Genomic DNA, 16197 nt, shown 5'->3' with positions numbered 1-16197 from the left:
AGTCTAGCCGCAGATTCCTTAACTTAGAATATTCCCCAGGCATCAGACTGGTCCGGAAAACTTTGTGCAGCAGCACCTCTGCGTGCCGGGGGGAAATGCTATACGGCTCCGCCTCGACGTCGTCCATGAACGTGACGTCAGCGGAGCCATATATGACCTGCCCCGACAGCAGTTTTCGTCAGAAGACTTTTCCGCGTCAGAACACGAAGCCACCACCAAAAACTGAAAATATGGGAACAGTGGGCAGAAAAAGAAAAAAACAAGATATGGTGAAAAACATCACCATAGAAGGACAGTGCCAGGCACCGTATATTGTGAACTGAAGGGGGGGAGGGGTGTATGGGGAACAGAGCACCACTCTGGGAGGTACCCCCGCAATTGTTAAGACCCAAAAACTGTCCCTCGGGGCAGAAGAAGATGCAGAGCATAGGCCGGATTTGAATTCTTGGCCTGTGTGAACATGTGCGCCCAGAAGCACAAGACTTACCATTGAACTATCGCTCCTTGGTGATCCATCAAAGCAGCCGGCAGAAAGGCTGCAACCACAATATAAGACAGTGAAGGACAACCAGTCTAGAACCCGAGAGTAAAGACAAACTACCAGAAGGCGTCACCCAAAACAAGACGTCAGATCCAAATAAGGGACCTACCGAATGTAGCATTGTCAGAGACCGTAACCACTAGAGTGCAGGGGAGTCAAGAAACACCAAGCGGTAGAGGAAAGGACTTAGACTCACAACAGCCAACCCAGGGTACGAGTTGTAAAGGACATATGGCACAAGAGCCTACCGTCCAAACACAAGGATGGGTAAGGCAGGGCCACGAAACAGAATGTAGCATTGTGAGTCAGAGAGAACAGAAGACGTCAACCCGCAGAGGAATAAAGCCACCCAAAAGGGAGGCGAAGGCAAGAACTCCACCCTGAAAAGGTTGTCGCAGATGGGGAGGACGGGCGGGCGTTCAGGAATCTGCGGCTTGACTATGTCTCTACCAGATACATCGTTACAGAAGGCAAGTAACTTGTTCATCTGATAGGGACGTCTAGCCACAGATTCCTTAACTTAGAATAGATACCAAAGTCATACCCACAGAGGAGGCGGGATGCGAATAAACCCCACTAAGGTTCAGAGAGAACCTAGCAGTCAATAACATGACCAGAAAGAGTGTTGTCAACCAAAGGACGAAACGCAGTTGGGCAGATATGACAGTGCAGCCAATCACCAGTCCCGTATGCCCCGAGGAGAACAGGAATGAAGGGGAGGCTAGGGCACCACTGCCCATCCAGAATAGCACGAAAACCACCATATGCAGAGTGGATAAGAGAAGGAAAACACCAAGCCAGAACGCTTGTGCCAGAGTGAAAAATGCCTACTTTGAAAGACGACTAGCAGGAGGAATTAAATATCCACAGGATCCAAGGTGTCGACAAGAAGCCAGATCCAGCCCCAGCTAAACAACTCGAACTGCGTAAAACACTGTTGAACCTGGTCCTGTAAGATAGGAAGGCAGCAGGACACAGACCCCTGCCCAGTACATGTCGACATAGAACAAAAAAACACCTAGTAAGAAACTGGCTTGAAAAAGGGGTTTCAGCACCTCGCAGGAAGCAGAACTGCACTAATGGCATGAAAGAACCTCAGGTTGCGGCAGTCAACAAGCCAACCAAAAAGACTGGTAATTGGTATGGCGGAGAGAGCGCAGACCCCCCCCCCCCCGCATATACCACAGAGGAAGAGTACTGCGGAGACCTCTGCCAGCCAGACATGTGTGAGAGCATTGAAAGGATGCCCATACACAGCCAGAAGGACGCTCACAAGCAGCCAGTGGACATCAGGAAGCAACACAGCAGGAACAGCTGAGATGCACGCAATAGCAAGAAGGCAACGGCCCAAACACCAGAGAAGATCTGGTGATGAGAAAGAACATGGCGCAGAAACAGCCCTAAGAGGATGCCGAAACCCGGCCAAACCCAGGGACTAGGGTACGCTCAAAGGTACCCGCTTTATACAGAAGGTGGGACTAGTCCAGGCTATAAGCAGCGCTGGCTCCAGTGCGGAAGAGAGAAAGAGAGAGTAGAAAAGACCAGTCTAACCAGGGAGTACTTAGAACCAACTCATGGGTCCCAGATGCCAGGCAGAGCGGATTTCAGAGAGAACCGGCTCCACGAATCCGCCACATTAAGAATGCCAGCAGGACTCAGAATTCCTTGCGTGGGAGCAGCTGGGGTGTGGACAAAACTGCTGGGGAATTAAGCCAAAGGCCATAACAATTGTATAACCGAGAGGCCCACGGCAACTCCTCATCAGCAAGAACAACCCAGAATGGGCTGGTGTCAAAGAACGGGCCATGCGTTAAAAAGCATGACGGCAGGGCATGCAAGGTAGATACTACACGATTCAGAAAAGGGGGTGGTGATGAACAGAATGTCTGAATTAAGCAGACCACTCTTACCCAGTCCAAAGATCAGGGCTTGATCCATCACCGTTATTTAGCTCACTGCCCCATCCCAGCTCAGAACCTGGCTATATGCAAATTAGTCTGTCCCTGGCCCAGTGCATCATGGGAACAGGGCAGACCAAACTACCAAGCCAATTCTTCACCAGAAAGGAGACAAGCTTCCGGGGACCGGTTTCTGCCATTTCAGGCGTCTTCGGCCCGGTTTGCTTGAATCCTGATGGAGCAGTGAGCAAGGGACTCATGTCTGAGTATACCCTTCCACGCTTATGGTGGACAAAATGATTCAGAAAAGGGGGTGGTGATGAACAGAGTGTCTGAATTAAGCAGACCACTCTTACCCAGTCCAAAGATCAGGGCTTGATCCATCACCGTTATTTAGCTCACTGCCCCATCCCAGCTCAGAACCTGGCTATATGCAAATTAGTCTGTCCCTGGCCCAGTGCATCATGGGAACAGGGCAGACCAAACTACCAAGCCAATTCTTCACCAGAAAGGAGACAAGCTTCCGGGGACCGGTTTCTGCCATTTCAGGCGTCTTCGGCCCGGTTTGCTTGAATCCTGATGGAGCAGTGAGCAAGGGACTCATGTCTGAGTATACCCTTCCACGCTTATGGTGGACAAAATGATTCAGAAAAGGGGGTGGTGATGAACAGAGTGTCTGAATTAAGCAGACCACTCTTACCCAGTCCAAAGATCAGGGCTTGATCCATCACCGTTATTTAGCTCACTGCCCCATCCCAGCTCAGAACCTGGCTATATGCAAATTAGTCTGTCCCTGGCCCAGTGCATCATGGGAACAGGGCAGACCAAACTACCAAGCCAATTCTTCACCAGAAAGGAGACAAGCTTCCGGGGACCGGTTTCTGCCATTTCAGGCGTCTTCGGCCCGGTTTGCTTGAATCCTGATGGAGCAGTGAGCAAGGGACTCATGTCTGAGTATACCCTTCCACGCTTATGGTGGACAAAATGATTCAGAAAAGGGGGTGGTGATGTAGATACTACACAGCAGAGACCCAAACAGGGAGTGGAAGCACCACAGACAACAGAGCGATGCAACCCTACGGGACGCAGTAAGGGGGTATATGAAACCCAGAGGGACACCCACAATAAAAACTCCACAGGAGCGAACAAAGGTGAATGCAGACATCTGCCACCAGCCAATACCCCACATAGGGCAAGGGTTAACCCCTGGCAAGAAGGGGGCCGTCCGCTTGGCAAAACAGACAGTCAGGTGACTGGAAATAAAACCAACCAGCCATACGGCTGTACAGACAATACAGAGACACCAACTTGTCTCTGATAAAAACCGGGTCATAAGGAAAGACACGCAACCAAGAAGAAGTCAGCTAGTGACACAGCAGAATTACGGCAGCCCTGACAGACGCCTGGAAATCGCAGAGTCTGCATGGGAACCAAAAAGATCTATTCCGTTAAACGGCATGTCTTGAAGGTTTTCCCAAATATTATCAGGGAACCGACTGTCATGCATCTAGGCATGGCGGCGCAAAGCCACCGACCGTGCAAGAGCACGGCCCACAGAGTCTGTGGTATCCAGGGAGGAACGGATTCAAAAATGTGCCAACTCCTTGCCGTGATGAAGAAGGAGAAGCTCTGAGCGCAATTCTTCTGGAAAGGAAGGAATAAGGTTAGCCAGGGAGTCCCAGAGTATGGAGGGCGCATGTGCAAACACGTATGTGGTGTTTAAAGCACGGGTGGCCGTGCTAGAAGAAGCAAAAAGCTGTCTTCCACATGCATCCAGCCACCTGGACTCCCGGGTGGGAGGAAACAAGGGTACAGTGGAGGATTCCTGTAACCCAAAGGCTGCCTGAATCACCAGGCCCTGAGCAGTAGGGTGGAGGGATAGACAAAGAGAATCCCCCGGGACAGGACGGTGCCTACCAGCAATGGCCCGATCAACCAGGGCCCCGGAAGAGGGCCGTGCCCATGCGTCACGCAGGACCTCTAATAAAGCACCCCAAGGGGTAGCCAGGGCTCCACGGTAATCGGCTCGAGATGAAGCAGATCCATTAAGGCAGTGGTTCCCAAACTTTTTTGACCTGTGGCTCCCCTGACTTAATCGGCAGTTGGCCGTGGCTCCCCACCATTTTCTTACCGGTGGGTGGGTGGGTGGTGTGTACCTCCTGTTATCTTCCTTAAAGTATTTGGGATGCAATTAAGGTATTATAATGGTTGGAATGCTTGAATTATTAATCTCATCAACTGGCAATCACTTTGGCTGCATCCCAAATCCATCGTTTTTTTCCCCAGCAGAGTGCCTGGTCCCAAACCCTTATTTATGCCAGCTGGTGCTTTCAGTACCTTTTGGTACTGAGACCCGCTCTGAGAAAATGGAACATTGAGTTTGGTCTGTCGTAATCAGTATCCCCAGCCTTATTTTTACACTAAAAAGGTCTGTCCTTCCATCTGTGTGCCCATCTATATCCAAACATATTCAACCGGTTGCACACCTATCCACCATACATCCTTCCGTCCATCATTTCACTCATCCATCCCTCCATCCACCCTTTCACTCATCCATCCATTATTCATCTACCCACCCTTTCACCCCATCCATCTGTACAATCATCCATCCATCCACTCTTCCACCCATTCACTTACTCATCCATCCACCCATTCACTTACTCATCCATTCCCCCAGTCATTTATCCTTCCACCTATTCACCCTTCCAGTCATTCATCCTCCCATTCCCCTTTCACTTATCCATCCATCTACCCACCCATTTACTCATCCATTCATGAATCCATCCATTGATCCTATTACTCATCCATTCTTTCACTCATCCAGCCTTCCGTTCTCTCATCCAGCCATCCGTTCTCTCATCCAGCCATCCGTTCTCTCATCCAGCCATCCGTTCACTTCACTCATCTATCCATTCTTTTGTCCATCTAACCCCTTTCACTAACTCATCAATCCTTACATCCACCCTTTCGCTCATCCATCCATTCACCATTTCACTTATCAATTCATCCATCCACCCATTCACTCGCCCATCATCTACCCTTTCATTCATCCACCCATCCATCCTTTCAAACACCCATCCACCAATTCACTCGCCCATCAGCTGCCCTTTCACTCATCCATCCATCCTTTCACACACCCATCCACACTTTTACCCATCCATCTACCCTTCCACCCATACATCCATCTATTTACCTTTTCTCTCATCCATACTTCCATTCATTCATTCACTCATCCATCCATCCATCCATCCATCCATCCATCCATCCATCCATCCTTTCATTATCTATCCATTCCCCCCTTTCATTCATGCATTTATCCTTTCAGTAATCCATCCAGCCATTCAGACATTCCTTCACTCATTTACTCACCCACCTTTTCACATTATGAGCTGAGCCTTTGTCTGCAGAGTTTCAGGCAGAAGAGGCCGATCAAGAATGAACTACAGCAAGGGGTGGGCTGGTGGAGAGTTCACTATGCCCCTGCACACAGGCAGACTGAAAACGTAGAAGTCATGCATGATGCACAGTGCCAGGATGTGAGGTTACTGTAACATGGTGTTGTTTCCAGGGCTTTAAGCGGTGTAAAAAAACTGGGGGGTCTCTTCAAAGGGGGTGTTTGATGTAATAATGAGCGCAGTTTAAAACACCTAGGCAAAAAATCTGCGCTTAGCATAGTGTTCCGCCTCACTGGTATTATGTTGTTTCTGTCATTGCATCCAGATATATTACAGCAAGTATCATTACACCTCAACAAACCAGGACTATTGGCTTTGTCAATGGTTGCTAGTTCCTTAAAAAAAAAAAAAAAAAAAAAACAACCATGGCTTTGTTGAATACAATATTGAAAATACTTCAGTTCTAAAATGACGGTTCAGTCAGAGAACGATAACCGTTCTTTTTAACTTGTTTTACAGGCTTCTTTGAATGAAGTGTTCTCTAACGTTGCAGCGTGGGCGTTTTACTTTTTATCGTACAGAATGCCCTTCTGTACCCTGAGGCAGGAGGAGGCCGCCACATGGTGTCACACCCCCAGACTGCCCCATTGTCATTCTGTATGTGGCAATCAGCGGCATACTGAATGACAATGGGCAGGAGGGGCTGCTCTGGTGCTCCTGGAGGAGTGCGAGGGGGCTCCATCTGCAGGGGTGATGCCTCTCACAGGGGAGCAGCGCTGCTCCCTGTGATGGCTAAAATTGCAGATAAAAGGCGTAGGGACGGTCCGTGGAATTTACGGACGGTTGGTCATCCTAGTGTGCGCGGCGCCCCTGGCACCTCATTACGGCGCACCAGGGTGCCGCGGCGCACAGTTTGGGAACCACAGCATTAAGGGATCAGGAATGAGGAGGCTGAAAGCAGAGGATAGCAGCTGCCCGGTTGATAGTCCGCACATAGGCGGCCCCTAGCTCAGTGGTCACCCTAGGAGGGGACAAGAGGCCGTCTGTAGGAGAAGGTTGGAGACTATTTATCCCAGTTGCCATAAAGAGCGGGGCTGGGGAACGACCCGAAGGCCATGCCACACTAGGGACCAGCACCAGTGGCTCCCGACCAGGGGAAACTGCAGATCCGAAAAGGCTGTAGCGGAAGCCGGTGTCGCCCGACCCCGCGGAAGAGACAGAAACGAGGAATCCGGAGGAAGGTCAACCATATGCAAGGACACCGGTGCCGATGAATGTATGGACAACTGCGGCGATGGATGTGTAGGCAACGGCGTCGGTGGGCGACGTGCAAGAATAGACTCGACGTCAATGGCCTCCACTAGGGACACAACCTCGACGTCGACCGGCGTCCGATGAAGCATTGCCCCAGACGTGGGCTCAGGCTTAGAGCTCGGTGTGGGCTTGTCCGACATGGAGCCCAGCTCCAAGCTTGGCGTCGTCGATGCCGCCCCCGCCGTCCGCACAGGGCTATGAGTTGACTGGCAGAGTGTGCTAGAGCGACCAAGACGGTCAGGGCCACGGCCCAACGTCGTCGCCTCGGCTCCAGAGTCAGAGTCAGTGCACACAACCCTGGTCGGGGAGGAATCTGCCGACGAGGGCCCGGCCTGAGTACCCTCTGCCTTTCTGGGGCCCGAAGGTGTGCCAGGGAGAGAGGGGAACTCAAAGTAGGCCTGAAGAGCCTGGGAGTAGATATCCATTTGGGCGCACGTCGCGCCAACTCCTGTAAAAGGAGGGTATGGAGGAGTTGACCTCCGGATGCCCGTAGCTGACCACATACGAGAGGAGTGGGCGCCAGCGGCACACCTACGAGAGGTGGACCTCAGAGGACGCTTATGGCTCCGCTTACCATTTTTAGGGTGCCGGTCTGGAGTGGCCCCCTCTGGAGAGGGAGAGTGGCGACGCGAAGAAGCTGGGCCAGGCAGCCGCGCGGCCAACAGCTTCCTACGGCGTTCCGGAAGGGACTTTGGCTTCATCTCTTGACAGTCACCGCATTGCTTGGAATCGAGGTACACACCAAGACACAACATGCATATAAGGTGCGGATCAGTGCCAGATATCTCACGCGCACAGGCCTCACAGTCTTTTAACCCGGAGGGCATTGCACACTGTTCTGGTACGACACCAATGGTGTCGAGAAGGCCGGAAAGTAGGCCAGGAACTGCTGGTTTCCAGGATCCGCATCGTGACGCGGAAATGAAGAAAACTGATGTTGGCGCGGCGGGGCATATATGTCTCCGCTCACGTCACGTCCATAGAGGACATCAGGGCATATATGGCTCCGCTGACGTCAAGTCCATGGATGATGTCAGGGCGGAGCTGTACGGCGTCTCCCCCGCTGCGCAGAGGTGCTTCTGCGCAAAGTTTTCCAGACCAGTCTGACGCCAGGGGAATATTCCAAGTTAAGGAATCTGCGGCTAGACGTCTCTATCAGATAATAGATTCAAGTAACAATGGTTCTCATGGGCATCATTAATAATGAATGGTCGGCAACAAAAACTGCAAGCAATTAATGTAAACAATTTGTGCAAAAGAAAACTATCACTCAAAATCAAAACATTTTTAATTTAAAAAGTAAGTGTGAAATGCAACAACAAAAAACACCCATACAGTGCATTGTGTCACAAGTAAAACCGTACCACTCAAAAAACTGTTTGGGCCTCTCTTTTTTCAACATTGAGGCGTCCTTTCCAGACTGTCTTTCGACGTCTGTTTTTTCGAGGACCTTCGCTGTTCCGGAGTCCTTATCCAAGGATCCGACGTTTGTTTTGTTTGGATGGAGCAGTGGTCGCCGAATGCTTCAACGCCAAGGATCCCTTTGGAGGCCTAGAGTCTGATTTTCGAGACTCTAGTTTTGAGGTTTCGCCTGGGCCGTAGCACTGCGAAGCAGTGCTCCGCACAGGCGAAAACTTTTGTTTACAGTATGGGGGACTTGAATCCGCCCCTTCTTCCATTGGCTAGCTCCATAAATGGAGGCTAGCCATTGGAAGACAGAGGCGTCCGTCATTCACCGAGGCGATTCATGGGCGTTCCTGGGATGTTTTTCTCATCCAGCCCCTGGGCGGGGTTTATTTTTTGGCTCGTCGAGGTTTTATTTGGTCATTCTGCGGCCGACCGCCGCCGGAAGTCCAGGTGAGTGCTGGCCGTTCCCGCCGCGTCCCCCCACTCCCGCTGTCCGTGCTCCGCCCCCCCTCCCGCTGTCCTTGACCGACCATCGGTTTGTGTTTTAAGACCCTGCAATAGCCCAAACATGATATTAAATTGTACATAAACAAAATCACAACATGACGTTGTTGCCTTTGTTTACTTTAATTAACAGGAACCGTGAATGCAGCTCTGGTGCACATCTAAAAGGTTGTTCTAATTACATTTGCTGTTTGAATTACGCACAGATTAAGGGTAAAAATACCGGCTTTGGGTGATTTTGCTTATTTTTGTACCAGAAGGGGCATTAAAAAAACTGGCCAGGTGGCAACCCTACAGGCGACATATGAAGCTTGCAAGCTACATCCTTCCCTTAATCAGCATATATCGCCTACTTGTCTTTCGACCCTCAATAGTTCCCTACATCCTGTCATCTCAGCAACCCCGCCCGCTAGCATTTCTACTGCGACCTCGCATTTCCGTCTCCTTCTACTCCAAATAAACTACACTTCCCGTCGTGCGCTGCGGGCTTGTTATTCTGTGACATCACGTGTTGCCGGATGAAGATGGCGGCACGCTGGAGCAGTAAGAATGTGGTGGTGGAATTCAGGGACTCTCAGGTGAGTTAGGCGCAGGCCTGGGACTTCAGGATAAGGAGAACCTACTGCATTGTGTCTTCTGGAAGCCTTGCATATCCACATACGTTTTCCATTTTAACTGTATTTAGTTCTCTCCTGTGCGCTCTTATGTCACTCCCAGTCCGCATAGAGTTTGTGATGTGCAGTCTGTAGATTTGTCTCTTAACCTGTACGTGTGTGCGGTGAGACATTCAAATGTTTGCGAGTAAAGGGAATGGATCATATTCGATCTGTTGTTTCTCCATCTGCTGTGCTCTCAAGTTTAGTTTCTTCTGCCACCGTTTTCTGTTTGACTGTCTCTTCAATGCTCGATGTTGGCTGGGTCAAAAGTAAAGATGCCCATTTAGATCTCAGAGCGTCTCTTCTTACTGTTGCTGAGTACATGCTGCCTGCGGTGCTCCCGCCCTGTCCTCGATGTTTGGTCATATACACCCGAGCCTTTAGAAACGAATTAGGTTTTGCCTTGCCATTGACAACATGTACCTGGACTGTGTTTTGGAGTGGTTTCGTTATTCATCTTAACGAATACGTCGTTTTTTGTATATTCGCTTGCATTGATTCCTCTTTTCTCTGCGACTGCTTGAGCTTTAATGTTATTAGATAAAGTATTTATATTTGTTCCTTGGTATTGTCATGCCATGGCTACCAACAATATACCAGGAATACCACCCCTAAACCAGGGGAAAGCATTATGTTAGGGTAAGTATTATCATAAAATGCACGCGCTGAGTATGTAATGAATTGCTACTATAATATGGTGGCTTGCATTATAGGTATTGTGTGTATAGATATATTTTTAATAATATAACTAACACATTAGATCTACACGCCTGCAAGTACAGTTATGTACTTTTAGTCCACGTGGCTCGGAGTAAAGAGTCTTCTACATATTATCGGTCATCTTTTTAGCCCCGGTGGCGGCTATTCAATGAACCCTATTCTCTCTGCATTGAAGATTTCACACACCTTTACAGCCCTGGTGTTCGCCGAAAGGCTGCGCAGCGCTGCGGGGCTCTGTGTGGGTGTGTGAGGCGGGGCTCAGGGTGTGGGGGGGGCTCTGTGTGGGTGTTTGGGGGGGGGCTCTGTGTGGGTGGGGGCTCTGTGTGGGTGTGTGGGGGGGGCTCTGTGTGGGTATGTGTGGGGGGCTCTGTGTGGGTGTGTGTGGGGAGGCTGTGTGTGTGTGTGTGTGTGTGTGGGTGGGTGTGGGTGGGGCTCTGTGTGGGTGGGGCTCTGTGTGGGGGGGCTCTCTGTGGGTGTGTGGGTGGCATTTGCGAGAGATTAAGCTATTGCCATTGTAAATGACAATGCCATTTATTTATCTGTTTTCAAAACCAACACATAAATAAAAATGTTGTCATTTACAATGCCAATAGCTCAAACTTTTGCAAAGGCGAAACCGTTGCATTGTAAATGCTTGTTTTTTAGGTCGACGACTCTTACCTCCTTCAAAGTCTTCTTCTCTACTTCCACGTCCAAAATGTCTCTGTCCTGGTCGCCTTCTGGTATTTCGGCGACGTTATCTTCCTCCGCACTGAAAAGGCCCAGGTCTCACAGCGATGGCGGTGGTCCCTGGCCTTGCATGTTTTAGTTTGCCCGTCACTGTCTTTCTCTCACCCTGAACGTCTTCGGGGTGAAGATGGAACAGGCATTGCAGTTGTCGCTCTGATGGTCCAACGGTAGGCGCAGGCTGCAGACCGGGTGCTTATCCTTTTTAGGTTGAGACTGGCGTAGGCTGCGCACATGCGCAGTCTCGCCAGCGAGGCTGAGTAGCGAGGGTAAACCCCTCCCCTCTTCTCTATTGGCTGGCCTCCTAAACGGCGTCCAGCCATTGGAGAAGAGGTCTCAGTGTCATCATTCTCTCGCTGTAAGCCCCTTCCTTTATGGATTGGGGTTCTGTTTTTTCAGTTTGTTCTACCCTCTTCTCCATTGGCTGGAATGGTAAACAACAAGTCAAAAACATGCCTGTTGTTTACATTCCAGCCAATGGAGAAGAAGGTAGAACAAACTAAAAAAACACGACCCCCAAATTACAAAATGAACGGCTGAAAGCAAGATTTGTTATAAACACAGGTGGTTTCAACACCTTACTTCCTGTTAAGTTGTAATGAACATATTTCAGACTAACTACGCCCAGCCTAGTGCTATGATGAAAGAAGAGCACACTAATGTGAAAGCAGCAAGGTGCAGTAGATAGGAATTATTTCCTGTCAATGAATGCATCTGTCTCCACATCATCGCTGGTATTGTGACAACACCAGTGACAGTGGAGTTTTTTTCCATCATTGTTAGATCTGATCTATGCAAAATTACAATGGATAAAAGATGGAGGATGCAACAACTTATTGACTCCTGGAAAGCACTTGGTGCTTTGGTTTACTTACAGGAGCCGGCTCGACTGAAAGTTATAAAGAACGGTAGGTCGCAGACCTAATATTCGGAACAAGAGGCAAAACAGGCGCTCTCTAAATTAGAGCAGAACTCAAATAAGTAGAGGGATTGGATAACACAATCTACTTTCCGGTCAAGGACTATCTGGACATCGGGTTACTTAGCATGCTGCTTTGATTTTGGATCAATAAGCGGCAATGTTACACTGATCATTTCCTCTTATCTGCTCGCTTCTTTTTTTCTTTAGAATTCGGTCTTCGGTTTTCCCTTAAAATTATTAACTTAATACGTCTAAATAGTTTGGGAGATTCTTGGGCAACGTCGCTACTTGTAGCTGTCTTAGATCGACAGCTTGTTGGGGGGGGGGGGTGATTCCTTTTTTAGAACACTGGGTGGGAGGACTGGGATTGTGTTTTGGAGTGCTGGTGGGGGGTGACTATCAATTGAACAACACTGAAGCGAACCAGTGTTGGGGAGGTAAAAACCAGGGGGTACAAATTGCATTTGAAATGAAAATGGAGATAAATTACAGTACTTTAAGGCTTACATATATGGAGCCTAATCTTCTTTTGTTGATGCACTATTATGGGATAAATCCAACCTACTATATGATTTGTCATGGGGGTAATTAGATGTATAAGCTGGAATGTAGCCGGGCTAAACTCTTCAACTAAACAATTGGTAAAGGAGGAGCTCAAGATATATAAACCAGAGTTGGTAATTTTTGTTAGAGACCCATTTGATTTATAAGGATAGAGGCCTATTTAAAAACTTGTGGTTTGAGTTGATGAAGTGTACTTCACAGGGAGTAGCCATTAGAGGGGTTGCGATTAAGGATAAGCGTTTTACTTGTAAACTTATTAAGAAAACTTCAGACCCAGGTGGCAGATGGGTCATTATTCAACTTGATATTTATAATAAAAACCTAGTGCACTATATGGCCCAAACTTGGATGATCCTACTCTCTTTAACAAACTAATGTTGGGCAGCTAGATTAGCAGGGTGAAATAATTATTATGGGGGACTTTAATTGCACTTTAAATTACAAGATGGACTCGACAAATCGATTCGCATCTCTGAGGAAGTGTAGGGTCCGTAAATCAATTTACGAATTTGTGCGGCTCCATGGGCTATTCGATTTATGGCGGACAGTATATCCTGCTCTACTAGGATTTACGTATTACTCTAGCCACACCAACACTATTCAAGAATCGACTTAGTGTTTGTGAGCAATACCATCTTACCTAATGCACAAATAGAGGTCTGCCCACTGATAACATCTGATCACAATCCGTTATTGATTTGTATTCAGCTTTCAGTGGAGTTTAAGAACAGCAGACTATTTTCATTTCCAAGGCATTTATTAATTGACCCTCAATTAATTACTCATACTCAAAGAGCTCTTACTGAATTTCTGCAAATTAATACTGAAACTGCCTCTGCTTTTTGTGAATGGGATGCAATGAAGGCTTTTATACGGGGGACCACTCAGCAATATGTTTATCAATAAAATAAAATCCAACAAAAAAAACTGGAAGAAGCTTGTGATACACTTAAAAAGTTAGAATTAGCTCATGCGGCGGAACTCATGTCAAATGGACCGAACAGCGAATCTATATAATCTTCTCTAATAAATACACGGTTACTATTGACGCAGCAGTTCGAGGAGAAGAGCGCAGCTGCTTACAATAAAACTCGCTATAACCAATATGAATATGGAGATCAGGTTGGGAGTATTTTAGCTTATCAGATTGCGGGAAAAAAAGCTCAAACACACATTGACTCGATTAGGGGTGGAGATGGCTTGATATACAAGACTAAGGAATCAATTTTGAAACAGTTTGCTCGAATTTATACGAAGCTTTACACTAAGACCAATGATGTGGCTGAAGCTCTAGCTGAGAAATATTTACAATTTGAAGACTCTCAAATTCTAAATTTAGAGGCAGCAGATTATCTTCAACAAGATATTACCAAGGAAGAAATCTTAACCGCCATAGCAGTGTTGCCTTCCGGTAAGGCTGCAGGCGACGCCGCCACCAATGGAATTTTATAAAACACTCTATTCTTCAGCTATTGTGTACAGTTATACACCAGATTGGGGACTATATGGAAGTCCCTAATTCTTGGGATATGACTCATATTGTTTTCTTTTTAAACAAGCATTTGCAATTAAATAGGTCTCGCATTTACACGAGTTCAAGCTATTTGCATTGTAAATGAGAATGCCTTTTATTTACGTTTTGAAAACGAAAAAAAAATAAAAGGCATTGTCATTTGCAATGTCAATAGCTCAAACTTGCATAAATGCGAGACCTATTGCATTGCAAATGCTTGTTTTTTTGCTTTTAAAAATAAATACAGAGAGGAAATAGATTGTTTTCTGTCTGATTTATATGTAAAAAACAGTAAAATCAGAAAACTGGAAGCCTTATTTATTTATTTATTCAAAGTTTTATATAGCGCGAACAAGATCTTTACAGATATCAGAGCGCTTCACAGAGACAGGGGTAGGGGCAACAAGAGTGAACAGAAATAATGGGAGCAGTATAATAGTAAATAACATAATAGGAAAACAATAGTGTACAGAAAACATACCAATATACAATCAGGTAACAAGTAATATAAGACGGCGCAAAGTCATTGATCCAGTTACAATAGAGTTCAGGTAAACTTTGGATGTAGGGATGGCTTATACCAAATTCTAAGGATAGAGAGAGCAAGGGGTGGGGGCATCAGGCGGGTGATTCAGCAAACTAAAGTGTATTTATATAGTGGTCGGTAGTAGGAGAGTAGCATAATAGTGTCACAATCAAATAAAAATATAGTGCCAAGAATCTGTCAGGAGGTCAAAATACCAAACGATGCAGAGTCTCTTATCCAACAACTATAAAGTTCAGGTGAACTTGGCCATAAGGATGGTTTTCACCTCTTTCTTGAAGAATGCAGTGGAGGAGATAAGCCTGGTTTCAGGAGGGAGTGCATTCCAGATCCTGGGAGCGATTCCTGAGAAGGAGCGTTTGTATGTTTTTTCCTTCCGGAATCTACGAGGTTTCAGGAGTAGATTTTTTGTACTTCTATTGGATCTCGAACCTCCTGATATAGACAACTTTTGAGCGAGGTAGTTGGGTGCCTTGTGATGCACGGCCGAGTGTGTCATAACGGCAATTTTTAGCTGTATTCTGGCTTCAAAAGGCAACCAGTTTAGAGATTTTAAGTCTGGGGATATATGCGAATGTTTTCTTGAGCCAGTAATGAGTCTCGCGGCAGCGTTCAGGGAGGCTCTTAGGGGTGCTGTTGTGGATAGCGGGAGTCCGCTGAGGGCCACAATTCCATAGTCTATGCGAGGGATGACTAACGCTTGTACAGCAGTTTGGAAGTCCTTGGCTGGGAAGAAGGGTTTAAGTTTCCTCAGTGTGTTGATTTGGAAATTAGCTCCTTTTGTTGCTTTGCTAACGTGCTGTTGCATGTTGAGCTTGGCGTCGAGTGTGATGCCTAGGGATTTCGCAGAATCCACGATGGTAGGTTGGACATTGAGTGCTGTTAGGTTATTGAGCCAGGTTTGGGTGGTGGTAATTTTCGCCGGAGGTGAGATGAGTAGGAACTCAGTTTTCAGAGCATTTAGTTTGAGGTGATTAACGGCCAACCAAGATTGAGTGCTACTAAGTGTGGAATTCAGAAGTTTGATATCTTCCGGGGATCGTAGCTTTAGGTAAAGTTGTGCGTCATCAGCATACATATGGAATTGAACATTGGATGCTTGGAGCAAGGTGGCGAGCGGTTCCATGACGAGGTTGAACAGTGTGGGGGAGAGGGAAGATCCTTGTGGGACACCTAGATCTGCTGGCACAGGTGTAGATAGCACATTGTCGATCTTGAACTTCTGAGACCGGTTATGAAGGAAGGAAGTAAACCATTTGAGAACAGTTCCCGATAGACCCATTCTAGTGCTTAGCAGCTCCAGTAAGTTCTCGTGTTTGACTGTGTCAAATGCTGAAGAGAGGTCAAGAAGGATGAGGAGGCAAGACTCATTCCGATCTAGAATTTGGAGGGCGTCATCAATTATGTGCGTCATAGCCGTTTCCGTGCTATGTTTCGCTCGGAAGCCTGATTGATGAGGGTTGAGGAGGTTAAATTGGTCAATGTGTTTTGTT

The 16197-nt window shown here is 47.5% G+C and overlaps 1 protein-coding gene across 1 annotated transcript in view; it reads right to left on the bottom strand.

Annotated features, from left to right (window-relative positions):
- The window catches only part of SIRT1 (sirtuin 1), a 500675-nt gene that overhangs the window by 412400 nt on the left and 72078 nt on the right, over window positions 1-16197 (bottom strand). The window lies entirely within an intron of this gene.

Source organism: Lissotriton helveticus, chromosome 5_1 (genome assembly GCF_964261635.1).
Source record: "Lissotriton helveticus chromosome 5_1, aLisHel1.1, whole genome shotgun sequence".
NCBI classification, from domain to species: Eukaryota; Metazoa; Chordata; class Amphibia; order Caudata; family Salamandridae; genus Lissotriton; species Lissotriton helveticus.
This window is presented reverse-complemented; position numbering and strand designations above follow the sequence as displayed.